Source organism: Triturus cristatus, chromosome 1_2 (assembly GCF_964204655.1).
Source record: "Triturus cristatus chromosome 1_2, aTriCri1.1, whole genome shotgun sequence".
Classification (NCBI taxonomy): Eukaryota; Metazoa; Chordata; class Amphibia; order Caudata; family Salamandridae; genus Triturus; species Triturus cristatus.
Window position 1 is genome coordinate 354,898,625 of NC_140580.1, and position 19,810 is coordinate 354,918,434.

Genomic DNA, 19,810 nt, shown 5'->3' on the forward strand with positions numbered 1-19,810 from the left:
CAACACTCCGTCCATCATTTCCTTTGGTTTCTGCGGAGCTCGCAAACAGCCGTTTTTGTGGAGGAGAAGGCCAATGCTTTGCTGAAATCTAATACTCTACGGATCCTAAAGATTCCTTAGCATCCCCAGAAAGCACCACTTACTTGGATTTATTGTACATTGCTCTGCCAAAATCAGGGCTGTTTTTTCCGAGGAGGCTGAATGCTGAGTGTTTGGGTAGTGCTCGCGGCGAGACTGTTCAGACTCCGACGAAGCCGCTGGGTGTCTCTGATACACGAACTCCGCCTCAGGGTGATTGACTTCACCTGCGAACAGCTCAACGGCTCCGGAAAGTTTGCTCGATCGGTGGTCATGCCGCCGAAAGGTACACGCGGGAGACCGCGGGCTCAAGAAGAAGTGCAGGTTGAAGAGAACCCCGCTGGGAGCGACAAGACACCCAGTAATGTGCTTAAAGGTCCTAAGCATGATTTAAACACGGTGCCAGCGAAAACGGATGCTGGGGTAAGTAAAACTATCCCTGCAATCTTCTCCGCTGCTAAAGACAAAAGGAAAGGCAAAAAGCTCCCTCTTAGTCAATCAGAGGAAGCGGAAAATGCAGATAGGCATGGTAGTGGGGGGCTAAATATGGAACTTCTTAATGTGGCATCAACCCCATCCCCGATCTTGAGCGAGGATTCAATGACAGTAAAAGATAAGGAGCAACCTATTGCTGGTTGTGAGACGACAGTACAAAGCTCCACTGTTTTTGACTCTGGTGTTGACTCTGGTGTTGCTGAGAGCAGTGAAGCAGCTAATATACAGGTTGTAAATGTGGAAGGAGACATGCAAACACCTATGCAGAATGTGGAGTCTGGAGATTTTTTTTCCTTATCTGAACCGTCGACGTCATCTTGTGAAGATTTGGTGGCACATTATTCTAAACAGATGAACGGGGCTGGCGGTAGTGACCACAGTAGTATCTGTTTAGAGGACTCTGGGGAGTTTATAGAAGGCAATCCTCATACTGTTCGTAAGAGATTAGAGCATAGTGTGAATAAGACTGAGGCTGAGAAAAACCAGCAGCGCGATGGTCAGTTGCAATTATGTCAGTCCCTGGAAGATATTTCTCTGTCTTTAATATATCGATCTATTATGTCTCACCGGGAGGAAACGAGAGGTGAAAGCCATAGAGTCCAAAATCTCTGTCGTAAGTTACAAAATTCGGTGCAGCGTCTGGCTAAATCCTGTGCTGATTTCACTTCTAGATTTAATGAGGCAGAGGCGCGTATATCTAATCTAGAAGATGAACTTGTTGCTCAGAAGGCGCTGACAGAATCACTTCGATCCATTAAAGAAGATACACAGTGGAAAATGGCCGAAATGGAAAATCGCGCACGAAGGACAAATCTTGGAGTACTACAGATTCCAGAGGGAAAGGAAGGATCGGACCCTCGTAAATTTCTTGTGTACTTGTTCACAAGCGCCTTTCCTGAGCTCACTAGATGGGACTGGGGTAGGGAGATTGAACGGGCGCATCGGTTCCCATTTAATATACGTACGAGAGCCGGACAAGCTGATGAAAGACCTAGAGCTTTTCTAGTTTCACGTAACAATTTTTTGGCCCGAGAGGAGGTTTTTCATTTAGCTCGCCCGGACAAGAAAAGATCTGGGAAAGATTTTGAGTTTTTTGTTAGGCCGGATTTTTGTCGGTTTACAGTAGAGTTGATTCAAGGTAAAGGTGCGCAAGCATTTTTGATGAATCCGGCTAAACTTAAAGTAATCTTTCAGGACCGCACTCGTTTCTTTACTAATGAAGCTTCTGCTAAGGAGTTCTCGAATACTATGAGTTCTGGGAAGTAGCGATAATATATAGTATTAGTCAATTATTATTATTATTATTTTTTGTAGGCTTTCTCTATCCTCCTACTTTGGATAGTTAATAATATATTTTTCCGTCCAGTCAGGAGGAGGGAGGGTCTACCTCTTTTATGACTGGGGGGGTTTGTGAGTAAAGGCAGGAGATACACGGCAGCTTGGCATCTATAGGATCATGGGTCCTAAAGCCTTGTTAAAGGGGGGGGGGTAAGACAGTCTCGGGGTTGTGTCTGGTGAGGGTGGGGTGTCATGGGGGGTGGATGGTTTGGTGGGGGGTACTCTGGTGGGGTAATAGTGAAAAAATCCACGGTATTAAAATTGGAAATAAAATGATACAATGCCGAGAAGCCTGTTTGGACTTTACAACTGTAGTATCATTTGGAAATGGTATAGTATGTTAAATGATTTAGGTTTTTCCCTTTTAGTTGCCTCACAACAAGCTTCAACGATGCGGGGGGTTGCAATATTAGCTAAAGCAGCCGTACAGACCACTGGTCGCTGTTTAGCGGATAAAATGGGGCGATGGGCTATTACTGAATGTATGTTAGGTAACAGTAAACTTACACTTTGCACTATTTATGGGTCCAATTTAGATGAGTCGACAGTCTTTGACGATTTAAATTTAGAACTTGCATCTTGGCCAACTCCATTAGTGGTATGTGGTGATTTCAATATTAGTTTGGTAAAAAGAACTTCATAATGGACCACAAGGGTATAAGGGACGTAAACCCAGAGTTTTTAAAGCTCTATATAACTTCGTGAATGATCATGGCTTGGTCGATGTATGGGATAACCTTTTTCCAACAGATCCGGGGTACACGTTTTACTCATATCCTCATAAGAAATTGGTATGGCTTGACTACTTTTTCTTATCTTCAGCATATGTATCAGGGGCATTGGTTTATATATTTCCTAGGATCACATCGGATCATGCTCCCAATACTTTCAGAAATAGTAGCAATCGGTCTAAAGTCTATAATAAGAACCTTTTCATTTGATCGGAAACTGTGCCTAGATGATAGTTTTAAAGAACATATGTCTAGTTGGATTACGGAGTTCTTCGAACTCAATAGACAATCAGCTCATACGGCAATTATATGGGATACTTTTAAAGCTAGCTTCAGGGGCGAAGTGCTGAGTTTTGGTTTATATCATTCGAAGAAAGTTAAATTAGAGGTACAAGAATTGTATTCCAAAATGATAATGGCCGAGGGAAAATTGACTCAGGGGATAGTACAACATAGAAATATAGTGGATCTTGAGACAAATGTTGCTAGGTGTCGAGCAAATATTAATGCTTTATGGAACACGGAAAATGCTAGGAAATATTTGACATATAAAAAACAATGTCATGAGTATGGGGAAGCGGTTGGTCGTTGCTTAGCACTTCGGTTGCGTATGAAAGAAGCCTCCCATCGAATTATGGGTCTTAAAGATCACCTAGGTGTTTTGTGTCATGAGCCTCAAGGGATATTGGGCATTTTTCATAATTTTATACGGAATTATATACACAACAGGAAATATTTGATGTAGGTAATAATATATTTATGGGGGGGAACATACCACAATTAGACCCAGATGCAGTAGAGCTGTTAGAAACCCCAATTTCTATGGAGGAATTAGAAGTTGTAGTTAATAGTCTAGCAATGGGCAAAGCCGCGGGACCTGATAGACTTCCGGAGGAGATTTATAAGGTATTTTTTCAACAGATTAAGCATGAAATGTTGGCTACTATTAGGGCTGAATCAAAAATTTTTGCTAATCGATTGGCAAAGATTATTTGTCCATTAGTATCACTTAACCAGCATGGGTTTATACCAGGGCGGGGGACGGTTACTCATGTCAATAAGGTGGTGACACTCTTTGACATAGCCCAGGCGGAAAGGAGGAAAATGGGGTTAATTTTGTTAGATGCCGAAAAAGCATTTGATCGTGTGGAGTGGGAGTATTTATGGAAATTAATGTATCGGGCGGGATTCAGGAAGGGGTTTATGACGGCGTTGCAGGTATTGTATACCGCCCCTGTTGCAAGAATAGCTGCAATGGGCATGGTTTCAGAACCAGTGAAAATTACTAGAGGAACTGGACAGGGATGCCCCTGCTCCCCGCTATTGTTTGCTTTATACATTAACCCTTTTGTAGATATGTTGGAAAAAGCTCCCTTACTTAAACGCTTTATAGTTCAGGGGATCCCCTATTCTATCTTTGCATATGCGGATGACATCGCCATTACCACAGAAGATCCGATTACTGTCCTTAAAGAAATAGAGCTTCTAGCAATAGAATTTGGTGCAGTATCAGGATATAAACTTAATATTATTAAAACGCAAGTACTTTGTATGGACAATATTGTATTAAACAATCTGAGATCGGTGAAAGAAGTTACGTACTTAGGTATTGAAATTCGAACATCGATGAAAGATCTAGTGGAAGCTAATTGGTTGGATCTAATGGGTGGCATTAAAAAATCGTTAGAAAGATGGGGGCGGCTACATTTTACACTTGTTGGTAGAGGTAACACTATAAAAATGAATATTTTATCAAGGGTATTATATTTATTTAGGTCTGTTCCTCTTGAGGTGACACGAGATCAACTTCAACAATTGCAATCTCTGTGTACTAAATTCCTTTGGGCCCCTGGTAAACCTAGACGGGCAATAAGATTTATGACTTTATTAAAAGAGAGGGGGGGCTGGACGATACCCGATTTTACACTTTATTATTATGTTTGTTTTTTGTTAAAAATGCAAGTATTATTGACAGGGGAAGAGGTTAGGAACACCGCGGAGGCTCACTCCTTTTTTCAATTAAAGCTGGGCTCCGAGGCAAAGTGTTGTCTGTTTAAAGAAATTGATGGTAGCTACTTTAAAAGGACACGGTTTAAAGTAATAGAAGCTTTTTTAAGGTCTGGAGAATTGTGAGGAAATTACTTTTGTTGTAAGGGTTAACATATTACACTCCCACGTATTCTTTTAGGATTCTCCCTTCCATTTTTTTGGATACGTTGGCATTAAGCTGGAGAAATAAAGGTATTTTAAAAGTTGGGGACTTCTATGAGGCTGGTGGCCTGTTCTCTACTTATGTAGACTTGGCTAGGCAATATAATTTATCTAAGACACATTTTTTCAAATTCTTACAAATTCGGGATTTTCTAAGTTGGAAAAATTTGGTACTTGCACCAAATCAATGTATTGAAAGTATAAGACGTCAGGAGAAAATTGGGGTGCTATATAAGATTCTTTTATTCCTTAGACCAGACGATTTGGAGAAACATAATGCCCAATGGGCTAATGTGTTAGGTGAATCTGGTATATCTATAGAGAAAGGCATTATAATGTCTAAAGAAACGCTCCTGTCTGCTAATTTGAAAGTTCAATTTTTCAAAACTGCATTTAATTAATACTATACTCCAGCGCGTATGGCAAAATGGGGGGGGAGGTTTGATGGTAAATGTTTTCGTTGTGGGGAGGATAGTGCGGATACTGTACATGTTTCTTTCAGGTGTTGTAAATTGTCTAGGTATGTGACGGATATTGAGACATTTTTTGTCAGAAATCACTGGAATATCAATTAAGATTACTCCGGCTATTATGTTATTGGGTATTGGACAGGAACTGGACAAGGGGGCCCCTATGTTTAAACATCGCTATTTAATTTTTATTGCAATGGTTGTAGCTTGACTGTGCATTGCTGCTGATTGGCTTCAACTTGAACCCCCTCCTTTTGCACGATGGCGTGCCAAAATTTATAATTTATTTAATATAGAAATGAGTTTGTATTCAGCAAAAGGTGCAAGGAAACGCAAGATTGGAATGTGTATTTGGGGGGTCTTTTGTGATCATATGAATTTATGAATATATTGTTTGTGTTTTTACCGTGGAATAATAAAATAAAATAAAAAATTACTCTCTCCCAATATTATGCACATTGTTTTAGATATTTGGTGCAGCCCCAGAAACTGAGAGTCCATCATGGCCTTTGCAGGGGGCATGGCTTGGCAGGCTAACACAGCAGATGGATTTTAATGCAGCTCCTGACCCATGGTCCCATCGCCACCTGTAATTAAGTGGGAGATGACTCTCAGATTGAGACTCCATCTGGTGGACATGGTGCTGCTGCATTGACTAGGGGTCTCCTTCACAACCTAAAGCTGTGTGAAACTGGCATAGGTCGATGACATGGATGGCCCACACCAAACCCCAGTAGGGAAAGATATAATTGGAAAAGGGAGATTCTCCACATAACAACATCTCTGACATGAAAATCGGCTCTCACTGGTCTGAGTGAAGTCCCCAAGCACCAATGGAAGTTAAGACAGAAATGACAGTCTTGGGATGCTGGTGAAGCTCTTCTCCCAGTAGACTGCGCCAGAGGATTCCATGCCCTTGGTGCTTGGACAATACCTCCGCAACCATAGCGCCCAATGGATTGTGCTATGGACATGGAGGGCACATCCATAGCACCAGAACAGTTAAGAGGAGGATCATGAAAACCATGCATGAGAGCTTGTCCCCTGTTCTGAGAAAGCATAGAATGAATATGTAGTGGATAAAGATGCACTAATTCAACTGGCTTTATTTCACCATGATCATACCATGGCCATAAACCAGAAGAGCAGGATTTATTTCTTTAAATATTGTCCAGGCCTTAGAGAACAGCAAAGTATTTACACAAGTCAAAATAGTCTTAAAGAACTCAGGAAAATCCATACAAACCCACTGAGGACATGTGCTTAACACCTAGAGTTAAGTGTAAATATAAAGTGGACCCAAGGGATCGATTTTATGTTAAAGACGTCTTTCCTCCTGATTCTGTGTTTTCCATATTGCTCGAAAAAGATCCATTAACCAGAACGCACATAAGGACTACCCAAGACAAAGAAAGCAAACAGTGTGATATGGCTGGAAAGAGGGTGGCAATGCTTGCTGTCACCTCTTGGTGCATTACGAACTCCCAGGAACACCTTAGCCGGTATGACCACATCCAGTGGAAAGAAATGGAAGAGCTTCAACTTCTTCCTGAAAATACACCAGAAAAAAGGAAAGGAAATTCATTTTGAGTGAAATCATCAACACAAGCACACCCTTCTCTAGACGTGCAGAGATGGCATGCCACCAAATTAACACTAGTTTCATTTAACTTCCTCCTGCTTGGTTACATATTTCCGAGTCCCATCCAGAAATAAAACAATACCTTCAGGATTTACCACTTGATGGTTACCATTTATTTGGCCCACTTGTTGATAAGGCCTTTGAACAGATTAAGAATTACACTAATACTGCCAAGTCACTGGGCATGCTTCAACAACCACATCCACCTACACAACCCCGCACACAATTTCTCACATCAGTTAGTAAGCACGTTCACTGACAAAAAAGGACCTGTTTGCTTTGTACTTTAAGGTATTTGGCTTTGTGCATTAAGGGTATTTTGTTTGGCTCTTGTCTATGCTTGAGTGTGTCTGTTTCTGGAGTGTGTCCTCTGTATTTGGGGTATTGCATGCATATTTATCTGTTAACCTTTGTGCAAAAAGTTATCTATATCTGTGTGTAATGTCAATTGTAATTCTGTTGCCCTGTGTCCGTAGGATTATGTATGTCCTTTGCCCCTTGTTGATGGATGTCTGAAGGGCTTTGTATTTGGGTGGCTTTTTTGTTTTTGTTCCATGTAATAAAGGACCCCAGTTTCTGTGGGTCTGTGTTCATTGGTGCCCTAATGTCTGAAAGTATGTGTGATGGTGTCCATACTCTACACAAAAGTTTAAACCTACTGGTTGTGTCTATACTGTGTCTGATGCTAATACATATGTGACTCCTCTTTAATGAACCTGCCCTGAAGTGTCTACAAAGCTGTAGCATTTGGGGTTATAACAAAAATGAAATAAAGAGTTAACAGACAAATACTGAGTACGTTTCTGAATTGTACTTTTTAATGGTACTCCATTTACCAACAGAAGGTTGAGTTGGCTTTGCCTAGATTCGAACTTGAGACTTTCAGATCACTGCATTTTTCAGTAGGAAGAGTTCCGTGCACAGAGCCATACTGCTGGATATGGCATGACCAGGGACAGAAACCTTATTTTAGGGTAATGGAGGCATTAGTAGGCATGACCCTTGTTGCGGTCTTTAGCAGAAAAAGGGCACAACATCAGACCTGTGGAACAAGACCATTTGGAGTAGCAAGCGCAAAGGCCAAGATAAATCTTTTTAGATGGACCATATAACGTGTGTAGTAGCTTGACAACCATTATTATGCTATTTATATACAATTGTCCTAACTTTTTCCATAAACTTTGTGCCAAGTTTACAAGACAAAGGAGGATGAGTAGAAGAGCCACTTGCCTACATTCAAAATGAATGCCTTGTGATTGTATTTATGCTGTTTAAATGTTCTGTCAATTTTAGCCTGGCGGGATAGTTCTTATACATCCCATCTGGCTCACTCGGATAAGTATCTCCAGACCAAATGGTATTCTGCCTCCCCAACATCAAAATGTGTTTTCTAACTAGAATTCAGTTAATGATGTAACTTTGGATTCCAAAATTGGTTCGGCTTCACTTCTCCATTGTACCAACCTCCCCACTTGACCTCTCTTGCCATAGGATAAGCACCTATACAAACCAATGAACTGCTTGTTGTATAGGTACATGTTCTAATGGCTGCTAAATTGCAATACTGATTTGCACTCCTCACATTGTGCACAGTAGCCCATCACCATGGGAGAACGGCTTCAAGGAGATTGCAATCCAAAATTAGTTCATCAGTAGTTCAAGCCGCACCACTTCTATACAGAGGCTCATACTCTTACAACAGAAGCAAAAGGTGATAGAGACACAGGGTGTGTTGTTAGTCTCTGTGCTGCTTGTATTCTTAAGGATCATGTGGAGGATTACTGGATTCCAAACTTGGATGGGTGCAGGATATTGGAGGCTTAGCGTTTACTTTGTATTGAAGAAATGTGACTCTGGAGCATGTCTTGTGAAGGATTTGGCTTAGTTATCAAGTTGACTGAATTGAACAAAAAGCTGATCTTTAAAGTTTAGGTTCCATAATATCTAGCATAATCGCTTCACTTTCCCATGTAAACAAGCAGATCTTCTGCTCTCACCACAAGCTGAACTTGTAATGGGTGCACTCCATTCCACCTCATCACTTTTATATATGCTATCTTAGGTCCCTGTACTTTTAATTAGAGCCTTAAACCGTGGTTACACACTGTAACAATTGACATTCATCAGGAAATGTCTAAGCTTACATTTAGAAGCACTTCGGAATATCACTGCCATCGTTGATGCTGCAGTCACTAATGCTGCAGTATGGTTACTTCATAAACTGTCCACACGAGGCTTGTCACGGACTTTGGGAAAGGGGCATACAGTAAAGGAGGGAGAGGGAGTCAGCTGAGAGCTACATGCTGCTCCTTTGCGCTGCAACAAGCATTTTTGTTAGTCCGGTAACGAACAGTAGCTCAGCTCAACAGGGCTCAATGTACATACAGACTAATGACAGTAAAGGCAGGCGCATAACCATTCCTTTTTCCTGCATGCCAAGAATCCAAAAGGGTACAGAAATTCAAAATCACAGCTCCTTGCACCCAAGAGCCAGCATTTGCAATCTCCAAGGGAGCAATCCTAGACTTTTACCATATTGCTTGCTCATGCACATGTTTAATTGCAAAACATTAAATTGTATGTTGTTTGTGAGCTCATGAAGCGCACATAATCACAAAGGTTTCTTGATGGATGTTTATTATCCAGACAATAGAAGATAGCGATAACAGCAAAGTTGAATGAAAAGTAGGGTAGCAAGGTAGCAGGGTTGAAGCAGCAATGCAAACTGTTGATTCTGACCAGTGAGGCGAGGGGCCACACTGCCCCTTTGACTTCATGGCTGGGATCTCATTAGAAGTGCAAGACCTGAGCTGCCTCTGAAGTATTTGCATAGCGGGTGAGAAGGTTTCTTGGACGTCATTGCAGAGGGGAAAAGGCAGGAAAAGGGCCGCACACTGTGTCCATTTGTATGTAGCAGCATCCCCCTTTTTATGTTGAATTCTACCAGACAGCGCAGTTGTCTGGTTTGCTAACGACATCTTGGGGACATTTGAAAACTTCCCTAGGAAATGCATTCCGCCTGTTGCTTACCATTGACTTTTTGTTTCGTAACTCACATTTGCTTGCTTTCTATTTGGTAGCTTTATTTGTTTTAGGCTGTCCAGATGAGTTCGTCCCTTCCATGGAGCATAGCCTATTGACTGCATTCTTCCACAAGTGCTCGCCTTCTGTAAACAGACCTTTAAATCTTGTTCTTATCTTGTCTCATTTGCTGTACATTCAGAGAAAGAGGTGGCATGTCAGGCTGTCTTCCAAGGGAGGTTGGTGTTTACTTTTGTTTCTCTTGCCTTAAAGTGTGAGGATTTATGTGACAGTCTTGCTGTGAAAGCAAAGGCTTTTTTCTAGCATTTAAATTTCTGTAAATGAACTGTGCAGATTTTTCAGAATTAGGAAAGCACAAATGAAGCACTTTTTTGTAATTCTGAAGTGTGGTTGAAGCAAATATTTTAATACGATAAAAAAAAATCAATACACTAGATGATGACATTTTCACATAGTATCGTTTGTGCGCTGTACACTTTTATCAGCAAAACTGTATGTCTCTGCAAATGTAACGCTCATTTCAATTGAAAATATGTTGTCTGTAATGGCAGTGCACTACCACACCTGACATACCCCACACCACGCCACCCCACAACTCTACTCCACTCTATGCCCCTCAGCTCTACGACAATCTACTCCATTCTACAACACTCTACTCCATTCTACGACACTCTACTCCCTTCTACAACATGCCACTCCTCTCTGCCACTCCTCTCTATGACCTCTCTACTCTGCCACTCTACTCTGCCACTCCACTCCACTCCACTCGCCGACAAGCCACTCCACTATTTTTTAGCTTTTAGCCAAGCTGCACGGCAGGCATGCTGGTATACTACATGGCTAAAACACAATAGCAAAGCCAGTAGCTCTTGCATGGCGACACCTATTGGTTTTGCCAATGCTTGTTTGTTTTTATGTAGGCGTGCAGTTACCAACAGTCTTTGAAAAGCCCGAGGGAAGATAATGTAATTAAAGCTTTATTTAATATAAAAATGTTCCTGCAGCTTCCAAAACGAATGGAGAGAGAAGCGGCAATCATGCTGTGATGCAAGTATGGCCTGGAAGGTGCTCTGCGTAAGAGAACTCCCTGAATGCTGCTCGGGTTTCAAACACCATATCTGCAGCTGTTGCAGTCACCCATTGTGTGAAGCAGTCGCACTGTTTTACGCTTCTTTCTCCTCCCTCACTTCTAGCGTTGTACCCAACTGCTCCCAGGAAGGTAGTGTGACCTAGTTAGAGATGGACTACTTTGCCTCTGTGCTCTTGCCCTTGGGTAATGCTGGCTTAGATGTAAAGAGGCAAAATGTTGTTACTCGCAACAGCTGTAATGTCGACTGATCACAAAGGTGATTGACACTTTCAACAAAGCAGCGATTGAAGTGGGCATACTTGTTGCGCCACTTTGTGTATCCAACTCAAAAGATGAATGACACTTCAGCAAGCAAAGACTAAAGGGGACTGCCACAAAGCACCTGTATAGAAATATTGAGTATGTATTGTCCATTTGTATGTATTTATTCACATATTTAGTCCATAAAAACCGTTACATAATCATTCATTCCTTACAGTTCATGAAATTTGATTTAAGCTTGTGTTTCTTACAAATCTCTTAAAACGAACCTATGAACTCCAAATTAAAATAAATATAAACATTTAATTAGTTCAGTTCTTGTGAGGCCTTGACTTGAATAATTGTTCTTTTATTTAATTTTATTTGATGTTTTATTTAAAGTGCTAGAGCTAATGTTTAAAGTGCTATTGTGCTGAGGTACATTTTAATTCGAGTGTCTTCCTTCACGTTGTCCCGGGGTTTAAAGTGCGCTGTCTTTATTCTTTTGTTTAATCGCTCTTAACACTAAAGTCTGTTGATTGACTTTCAGTTCTTTAGCTCAGATTAATTAATGATTTTTCCTTTTTACTTTACGTGCACCCTGAGTTAAAGTGCAAATGCGATGTAATTATCTTCTGGTTATGCTTCCAAATTGTAATTCTTAGTCGAGGTTCTATTGCCCTTAAGTGATTGCTCTAGTGCTTTCATGTTTACTTTTAGAAATTTTACTCCCCAGCATATGAGCTGTATAGAGGCACCACCCAACCAATGGGTTACCGCTTGCCTGCATGTTCGTATTAAGACTTTTTTCCTTATATTTGCATAAGCGACATTCTTTGTTGGGTGTCTGTTCCTTCTAGGATGGCATTAGAACTTTAGTTTTCCATTTTCCGAAACGGTACTGCATAAACTGGAGTTTTATTTTCGGTGAAAAATGTGCTGTAAGGTAATCCTGCTGCCGTAGTTTTTTATTGGAATTTATCACTGTCCAGGTGTGACGTCAGAGTGCAAGGCTTGCCTTGTCTGTTAAATATGATAATGCTTGTTTGTAGCTTTTATCACTTTATAAAAGGCCTGTTTCCCAATACTTGCATTCCAGGCGTCTTGTATTCCAAGTTCCTCGATAGCCTGTTTTAGGTATAGCCCCATGAATCATTTTTAGGTCTCGGCTAGCGAAGGCTGCGCTTGCGCAGTCTCGCTCGCGAGAGATAATGACTTGGAGAAGAGGGGCTTGAACCCGCCCCTCTTCTCCATTGGCTGGCCTCTTGAATGCTGGCCAGCCATTGGAGAAGAGGTTCGTCACTCCGAACAGGCCCCGTCCTTTTCGGATTCAGGGGCGTGTTTTTTGCAACTTTTCTAATTATCTCCTCCAGCCAATGGCAAGAGGAGAGAAAAGAAAAACACGCCCCCGAATTCGAAACCGCCGCTGCCTTTTCTCCGAGACATTTCTGCTTCGCCTCGTAGAAAGGCGGCGGTGTTCAGGGCGATTCCCTCAACGACTGGCTGCTGGGCTCGCTCGCCGTGGCAGTCTCAAGGAAGGTGGAGAGCAGGCAGCAGAGGCTTGGATTTTCCGCCGTCTTCCCTTCCCTGTAAGGAAAGCATAACGTGTTCTGGCGAGGAAGTGTAGGAAATGTTATGCTGGGTTGCCCTGTGCTCCTTTAGAAATGTATCTAAGTTCTGTAGATTTTTTACACTGTATTCGAATGTTAAAATTTTGTCAGAACAAGAATATAATCAAGGCAGTTGAACATTTTCGCCAGCTTTGTTGAAGTCGTATGCATTCAGCCTCGCGGGTGGTTGCAAGCCTCCGGATCGCTTGCTTTGGTCTGGCCATGTGTTAGGTTCGCTGGCTCGTTTAGTTACGTCTGAATAAAGAACGAGGGATGTGAGCATGTGGGATGGGCATCGTTTTCAATTTGACTGTGGAACTTCTGTAGTCACGGTAAAGGCTGACGTGCTGCCCTCAGTGCCTTTTTGCGATGCCTCGGCAGGGTACCTAACAGCTCTGCCACCACACGGCCCTGGCTGGCACCTGGGTGCTGCTGCCACGAGCCCATCGTCGGGCAGGGAGAGATGCTGTGAGAGGCAGGTTGTACGAGTCCCTTTGGACAGCTCCAGGCTCCCACCTCGGCCCTAGGATTGATTGTCTGTTTATCGACAACGCTGGACCTAGGAATGGAAAGGGCCAAAGCGAGGGAGTGTTCTTTGCGGCACGGTCCGTCCAAGAGAAAATTCTGCGATGTGCTGCGGAAGATGAGGAGGGAAATCTTCTCCTGGTGAGTAACGAGGAAGTGGCGCGGGCTGATGCAAGCAGGATGGGTCCCAGAGTGTATGCGCTGATGCTGAACAGAGCACATTGGAGGTCTGCTTCTAAGCACGTGCTGGGAACTAATTGCGCTGCCTGAATAGGGGAAGGATGCCCTGAAACAAAGCTTGCTGCATTTGACACGTGGTGCGAAGTGTCGCGTGCTTGTTTACTGTGGCTCTGAAAGTTCAATAGGCTCTTCTTTGCAAATGCACTGACCATCAAACGTACATCTCGCTCAGCAGGCCCGGGTCGGGGGCGCAGCATGTGTCCAGCTCCCCAAGAGATACTCCTTGCCTTCCTAGGGCCCATTCACGATTTCACATTCACAGCCTCCTATTTAGGTCTCGGCTCGAAGGCTGCGCTTGCGCAGTCTCGCTCCGAGATTTAATGTTTTGGAGAAGAAGGGCTTGAACCCGCCCCTCTTCTCTCCTCTTCTCCATTGGCTGGCCTCTTAAATGCTGGCCAGCCATTGGAGAAGAGGTTTGTCTCTCCGAACAGGCCCCGTCCTTTTCAGGTTCGGGGGCATGTTTTTTGCTACTTTTCTCATTATCTCCTCCAGCCAATGGCAAGAGGGGAGAAAAGAAAAACACGCCCCCGAATCCGGAAACGCCGCTGCCTTTCTCCGATGCATTTCTGCTTCGCCCCGGAGAAAGGCGGCGGTGTTCAGGGCGATTCCCTCAACGACTGGCTGCTGGGCTCGCTCGCCGCGGCGGTCTCAAGGAAGGTGGAGAGCAGGCAGCAGAGGCTTGGATTTTCCGCCGTCTTCCCTTTTTAGAGCCCCAAGCTCGCATCCAGCTCGTGCTCCGTGATCATGGTTCCATTGCAGGCTGGGAGAAGCCCCTCCCGATTTTTGGGGGCCCGTGGGCTATGAAGGAGCTGCCTTAACCGAGTTGCTTCGCTCCTTTTCTGAGACGGGAGTGGTAAAAAGAAAAATACAGAAAGGAGGAAAGGGCCGAACTGGAAACAAGGTAAGATTTCTAACTCAAACTGTTTATACCATCTGCCTCCTAGAACTCTGCTCTCACTCGGACCCGTGTTCGCCTAAGTTCGCTCTGTCCCTGCACACCTCTCCCAGGCACCCGATGCCTTTGTGGACTCTGCCTTTGCGCCTTCGCCCTCCCTGGGCCTCGATCAAGCCCTCCGTGCGCCCCCCCCCCCCTCAAAATCTATCACTCGTTTCTGTACCCTCACAAAAGTTGTGCAACCTCAGTTCCCTTTCCTCGATGATTGTCTTCACGATTATTAAAACAATCGGACAGGTTGCCAATCACTTTAATTGAAATGTACACTCTGTTGTGAACTTTCATATTAAACTTTGAGTTGCAACCTATCTTGGAGTAGGAGTAACAGAGTCAACATAAAGGTAGCTTGCTTTGGTCTACAGCTCGGAACGCACAGGAGTGACAATCTACGTCCAGGATAATATGTACATCTGTCCAAGAGTTTCTTTCAAATTACAGACTGTCTACAAAAGCAGAATGCGGATACTTTGCACATCTTGCAAATACATAATTATATAAAAACAGTCCATGTCTCTCGGCTATCCCTCATTCCCTACCAGAGGCGGACGGCAGCAGCATGCCAGCGCGGTGCTGAGGGGGCGCCGCCAGCCCTCCGGCTGCCTGTGTGAGCTGAGCGGCCATGGAGCATGGGAGAATGCTATGACACTGCAACGGGGATGGTGTTCCGTTATTTGCGCTAATTTAAAGTGGTCAACTGCGTGAAGCTGTGAGCAAGTAACTGTCGCCCAGTTTAACATTTGCCTTGAAATGTATCAGCCAGGTTGGATGGTGGGAGCGGGAGGGGTTACGATGTTTGCAATGCAGTCAACTTCCCCCATGACACAAGTGAAGTTTAGCCAGTCGGGTGATTTTTATTAATCCTACGACGTTAAGCATGCTGGGACTTGAAGTTTTATGTCCCAACAGCTGCCTAATTGCCTAGTTAACCCATCGGGCATTTCCCCGGTGGCTGGAGTCATTCGAAACAGTTTTAGGAAGGCTCAAATCTGCTGCAGTGCGTTAAAAATCACTCTCCACCTCCTCGGGGTTTATTGCAACAGGCACCGTAGAGACATTGGGGAGGGGCGGTTTGTTGGGGTAGAGAGGGAGAAAAATAAAGGCAGCCGGGCTTGCTTGATCATTTTTGACAGGGCTGCTTCTGATTTCCAGCCCTGCCCTGTTTCCCAATTATTGGTCTGGGGCCCTACCTTTCCCAGGATACTTAGCGCAGTTGGCTGAAACATCAGGACTGGAAACCACCCTCGTGACATGGCTCCAGTTGACACATCTGGATGGGGTACGCGTGTACTGATTACACGCACATTTGGAACTGTGAAAGGAAAACACACGGACCTTGCCTAATGTATACTCTGCACTGTTGACATACAAGAGATCAGCTGTCCTCCGAGTCCCCAGTCACGCCCATCCCTCCCTCTGCCCTGCCTCAGGAGGCTGCCACTTTCCTGCTCGTGCGGTAGGGTCGGGTCGCGCCCGCTCTCCGCGCCTCTTGTATCCCCTGGTGACACCGCATCCCCTGGTGACACCGCACGTATGTTCCACACACCAAAGCCCCCTTCTTGGGGGTGGCGACAGTGAGCAAAAAAAACCGAACAGGCGGGAATTGAGGGATTGAGTTTTGGGTTTGCCACCTGTCATGGCCCCAACATTTTGGAAACCTGGCCCCCCATTCGTTTCATGCTATTTCCTCCCACTCACCTCAGTGGCTTGTAAACGTTCTTCGTGAGATGCACGTCGTTTTCCTCAAAATATCTCTCATTATCGTCCATTGAAAATTGGCTGCGCAACTGTGAAGGGAGTAACAGACATTTTATCACAAATGTTTGTGCTCGGAGGCCTACGTTTTTTAAAAACCTTTAAATCCCGATCCGTGTCCGCGAGATGAATGCTCGCCTTTGATTGTGTGAAATCCTCCTTAGTGTATGTCTGTTCTTATTGATGCTGGTCAGTCACATATCTCAAAACCACAACATGAATCTGATTTCCCTACACCTTACACTTTAATAAGAGTGAATATGTTATTTACACACCAGTGGTCGAAGTGGGGGGGAACGGCAGGGCACGGCGTACCCCTACTTCTTCAATTCTAGGGATTCCGTTCCCCTACTTTTTTATTTTGAAAATGCGTCCCGGGACGCAAGAAATTACCATCGCCTATAAATAAAGTTCGGCGTTCCTGGCGTTCGAGGACGGGCGCCAGAGAAGTAACAGGACTCTGTCTTTTCCTTCTTACCCAGAGAAGAAAAAAAAGCATTTGCAATGCAACGGTCTCGGCATTGTTAAAGTTCGAGCTATTGGCATTGCTCATGACATTATTTTTGTTTGTTTTTTAAACATGTAGAGAAACTGCATTGTTATTTACAATGCCAATAGCTTAATCAGTGTGTGTATAGGTGGCTCTGTGTGTGGGTGCAAATGCAATAGGTCTCGCATTTGAGAGTGATTAAGCTATTGACATTGTAAATAACAATGCCGTTTCTTTAACCCCTTCAGCGCTGCGCGGATTCCCCCGCGGTGCTGAAGGGTTCGAGCGCGGGCGGGGCCATGACGGAACGGTTCCGTCATGAGCACAGCTCAACCGATGCTCATGACGGAACCGTTCCGTCATGAGCATGGAAGGGGTTAAATGTTTTAAAAACAAAAACATAAACAAAAATAATGTCATGAGCAATGCCAATAGCTCTAACTTTACCAATGCCGAGACCATTGCATTGTAAATGCTTGTTATTTTGCTCTATTTGCTCCTCTATTTCCTTCCAGCACTTATGGTTGATTGACCCTCTTTCCAATGCGCGTAGTTTCCATCATAATTTTATAAAGGCTCCTTTACATTGATATTTTTGATTCATCAGCCCAAAAACGCACCTGTGCTGGGGATGCAGTTTTAGTGATGCTGAACACAGAATTGTATCGTCTTTTTTGGAATTTGTTTAAGATGCCTTCTGCGCGTCCATTCAGTGTTTCAATGCCATAAGTCACTGTTGGCATTGACTGAGCACTCATCACTGTTACAGGGGTTTGGGAATCATATCGCCCGAACCATGTTGATTTTTATGACGGGCAAGAAGATTTTCTGTCTATTTTGTCCGACGGACAAGTAGACATTAACTCACATCAATAATAAACGATCTGTGAGCTGTGTGAGTTAAATGGCTCTTGTTACTGGCGGGCTTGGCAGGCCCGGCAGCTCAAATGCTGATTATCGGCACTTCGGAAGTTTTCCGCTCTGCAGATCAAATGACGACCAGAAAGAGCCACTCTCTACAATCCCGCCGAAGTCGTCACGTAAAATCCGGGAACGGGTGGAGGAGGGTCTCTGCTGTCTGAAGCTCCTCACATGTGAGGAGAACATGAGGGCATCGTCCAGGGCCAGGGGAGACTGAAACCCGGCATAAGGAAATGGAGATGCGGCATGCAACGGCATAGCGGGGGGTGGCGCCTCTGCACTCACATGAGAAATCGCCAACACCCCTGCCCCCCCACCCCCCTCTGCCTTTTCAGCACGGCCGCAGGGCGGGAAAGGCAGAGACCGTCGCGGGCGGCATGATGCTAAGAATCTGGGGAAACTGAGTAGCACTGATCTGACTGGCTTGAACTAAGGCTCTGGACTACAGCCTTCCATTGAGGATTTCTTTATTGTGACTGGTGGCCAGAACTAACTACTGACTACAGCTGGTGCTGGTGTTGAGAGGGCGCCTCTCCCCAACGACTTTTGCAACCGGCAAGATGGTCAATCTACGGCTCAGCCCGGAGCCGTGGTTACACTGGGAACATCCTGGGGATGCACACTAGAGGAGCAGCAAGCAGCACACAAGTCGTCACTAAAGCGGGTACGCTGAAAAGTGAGTCACCCTGTCTTCCCTCTACATGCAAGTCTCAGGTCAGTGTGTATTCTGTTGTGACGGCCCCTCATGTTAAGACTACCCCTTCTAATCCTGATAATAACATTGCATTTTGCAGCGGCGCCTGCACTAAGCCCCTCGTCGGCTCAGCCCCGCCCCGTAATTATAACCACTTTAGCTTGGTTTGAGTCTAGTCTATGGCTCTGAGGGAGGGGTAAAACTCATATAGATGCAGTCCCTGGCTTGGCCAGTCAGTCTTACTGTTCCCTCTACGTATATTGCTCAGCTCGACAGTGGCTCAGACAGGAATTATAGTCCTGGCTCACGAAAAATTAACTAAGGATGCCACAGGTGGGATTAGGGCACCTGTTGATTCTCTTGATTGTGGGGACAGGTTATTTTGGTTATCTGATGTTTCAGAGGCTTCTGGGCCTGAAGATGAAGTGGCAGTTACAAGCTCTGCAGTCTCAGAGAATAGCAGCAGTAGCTCACCTGAGAATGAGAGCACCACGGTTAAACGGTTAATCCATTGGAAGGGGGATAAACCTTTTAAATCAACTACTGGGCCAAGCAGGAAGCCAGGGGCTTCTGCGCTTAAGTGGGACTATTCGGCTAGCAACAAGTCTATCATGAGCCACCCCAGGACACATGAGTTGATTTCAAAATAGTGCATGCTGATTAATCAACTATAATTATAGCTGCTAAAAGTGGCAAAAGTGTGCATTGCATAGTATTATATTATAGTCATGTGCTAGGATCTGCAATTTACAGTGAATGTACACAAAATATGCAGGGAGATATTTAGCATTTTCAATTTCAGTTTGCATTTTTGGTACTTTCGCCCAGAATAATCAAGTTCAGAGCGTGTCTGTTACACTGTGAGTATTGACTGTGTCTTGATTTTGAGGTTATTTGCCTTAAATATATGTAGGTTATTGGGTTTTATGTTTCTGAGGCCCCCTTTTGTTGTGTTTCCTGTTTATTCTGATTTCCTCTGCTTCTCAGGGTGTTGGCCTACTGCCGTCAGGAGAGAAAGATGCTTCTATAAACCAGAATATTGGGGGTTAAACCAAATTTCTCTTTCTGCCCGGAATAAACCAACCCCTGCCTACTTGCTAAGAAAAGTGAACCCATAATCTTACAGATGCCTCCCGTTTGTCTTGTATCTTTCAGTTGTTAGTGGTAATAGTCCCTTCTCGTCACATTCATCTTTCCTTCTGCCGCTCACTCCCTGCTTAGCGCCTCAACTCCTGTTCTACAAACCTGACCACCTCGCTTCCCAGCATACTCTTAGCACACTTCCT

General features: G+C 44.2%; 1 protein-coding gene across 4 annotated transcripts in view; it reads left to right on the forward strand.

The window, feature by feature from the left end:
• Positions 1 to 19,810, forward strand: part of ZBTB48 (zinc finger and BTB domain containing 48) — a 202,188-nt gene that overhangs the window by 73,080 nt on the left and 109,298 nt on the right. The window lies entirely within an intron of this gene.